The following is a 2,245-nucleotide window of genomic DNA, read 5'->3' as shown; positions in this document are numbered from 1 at the left end:
GTGGTGTTGAAATGCAAATATTTATATGCACACTTAGTTGGAAAAAGGTGTCTCCCTTGCAGACAAACATGGCATAAGTTGGACATGGGAGACCAACTAATCCTTTAAAACAGTATATGCAAAGATTAAAAACAAAAATAGTTATAGTATCCATTTTTCTTTTAACTTTTGAAAGAAAGAAATATACATTTGTAGGTTAGGGAGTTGGGGAGGTAAGAAATTTCTTACAAACAATACATCTATTATTCTGTTTAGTAGAGAAAGACAATATAATAACAGGTTATATCGCGGCTCATTCCAAGTGCACTCACACTAAGAGATCCTCTGCATGGGGAAGGGGATCTGTCACGTCGATGCTGTCCAGCTGGACTGAAAATGGCAGGCATGTGATCATCTCTCAGATCTGTTCAGAGGAAGGGATTCCACAGTAGGACTTTACTAGAAATGTTACCATCTCCACCTGAATTTAGGAGCAGGTAACAGTCAGTAACTCCTTCATTGAAAGATAATAATAGGTGAAAATATACCTGTGTCTGCTGTTTTAGTTGGTGTTGAACTGGGAGGTAAAGATGATGGTGACATCCACCAAAAAGGCAGCTGCTCCTCTCCGATTGCAGAAGCCATTTGCTGGCGCGCCTCTCGACTCTGTGGTCGACCGTGACGAAAACGTTCTATGTATCTGAAAGGGCAAAAGATCAGAGCTGGTTACAATTACTCATTCCCACAGTTCCCAAGAGTTCCCACTGATGTGTTTCTTTTATCTTTCGGTCTTCACATCACAGTTACCATTGTCATGTTCAGGCATGTCTTGCATCGTGCAACTTTTCACAGTGAAAAATGTTACAGGTATATTTAAAAGGATAAAATAGGGCACAGGCACCGCTACGTTTGAGGGTATGGTCTTGATTCTGTGAAATTAAAGCATACTTTGCCAGTACTGAATCCTGCTGAACTCCCAGTTCAGAGGAAGTGGTGGATTTCCCTGCCCTTGCAGACTGTTCAGGTATCTCCATGTCAGATGATGTTGCAGGAGAAGATCTGCAGTCAGTAGTAGGCCAGGACTCTGAAAAAAGATGTTGTCCATCTGGTGCAGCAAAATGGGGGTCACGTCTGTTAGATGGCTGTTGGTTCTCTGGACTCAGAGAGTGTAGTTGTGGACTGGATTGCGGGTTTGAATGTACTGGACTTAAAGTCTGCAAAAGAACAAAGAAGTGACAGATATGAGGAAAGCAACATTAGAGTCAGCTGTTGCATGTGCTACGTTTAAAACATACTGTTTTCTTCTGTTTTTTTGAGAGGGACTGGTTGCAGGATGGGTGGTAGTGTGCATTTCCCACTCTGGATGCTGGTTGGAAGGGATTCTGCCTTGTGAACAGAGAGCCACTGCAAAAACAACACACGTGACTAATTGTAACTATGGTTTAAGGTACTATAAAAAAAAATGTGTTCTTGAGATCTTACCTGGATTTCATGACAGCTTCTGAAAGTCACAGATGGTTCACAACAGCACACAGGACAGGAAACACAGTAGAGGTTGTTTCACTATGCCTAGTTTGAACTAAACTCTTTGTATTCAGGTTATAGCTGGATCGACATGTCTGACTGCCTGGGTTACTTACATCTTACTGTAATATGACTATTAAGACGAACACCACATTATCTACTTCAGCCTTCCGAGCTGATTTGTTGATTTGGCATGTCCACAAAAGAAAGTTACCATGGAATCAAACGAGATGTACGGATAAATCAAACCTCTACAACGAGCATTTTACAGATCTTTCCATCCATTCTACAAGTCTAACTTTTTGACTCACAATATAATAACTTTCCTCTTTGTGGCAAATAAAGCCTAATATTATCGATGAAACAAGAAGAGAGCGTGACTGTTTACGCCGATTGTTATTTACTTCAAGACATCCAGCCAATGGGCGCCGAGCTTAATATGATGGACGTGACATTTACCCAATCACGTAGAAGGGCCTCATCGGACAGGCGCCAATCAGTTAACAGGAAACCGGCAGCGCGCGGAAGAGGAAAGTCTGCAAAGGCTATGCGATCGTCAAAAATAAGCTAAGTTAGCAATGGTAATTTCAGCTAGTAAGTGCTATGGTCCAATATAATAATAAAACAGCCGCTCCACCGTATCATTCAAGTGAATGTGTGGAAGGACTAACTGTCATTCAACAAATCGTTATAATAGGTAAACTTGGATAAAGATGAGTTTGCGGTCTAGCGTTGACGTTAT

The 2,245-nt window shown here is 41.3% G+C and overlaps 1 long non-coding RNA gene across 1 annotated transcript; it reads right to left on the bottom strand.

Moving 5' to 3' along the window:
• Positions 1–6: 6 nt before the first annotated feature.
• LOC111652005 (uncharacterized) lies at positions 7–2,044 on the bottom strand. The gene is made up of 5 exons (XR_015436943.1): positions 1,462–2,044; positions 1,275–1,383; positions 928–1,193; positions 528–679; positions 7–403 (listed from the first exon to the last, which is right to left on the bottom strand). It is a non-coding gene; the product is annotated as an uncharacterized LOC111652005 (long non-coding RNA).
• Positions 2,045–2,245: the final 201 nt, after the last annotated feature.

The sequence above is a fragment of the Seriola lalandi genome, unplaced genomic scaffold (genome assembly GCF_002814215.2).
Source record: "Seriola lalandi dorsalis isolate HSWRI2012SDOR001 ecotype SW California unplaced genomic scaffold, Sedor1 jcf7180001973422, whole genome shotgun sequence".
NCBI classification, from domain to species: Eukaryota; Metazoa; Chordata; class Actinopteri; order Carangiformes; family Carangidae; genus Seriola; species Seriola lalandi.
The sequence above is the reverse complement of the archived record's forward strand: the minus strand, read 5'-3'. Positions and strand labels throughout refer to the sequence as shown.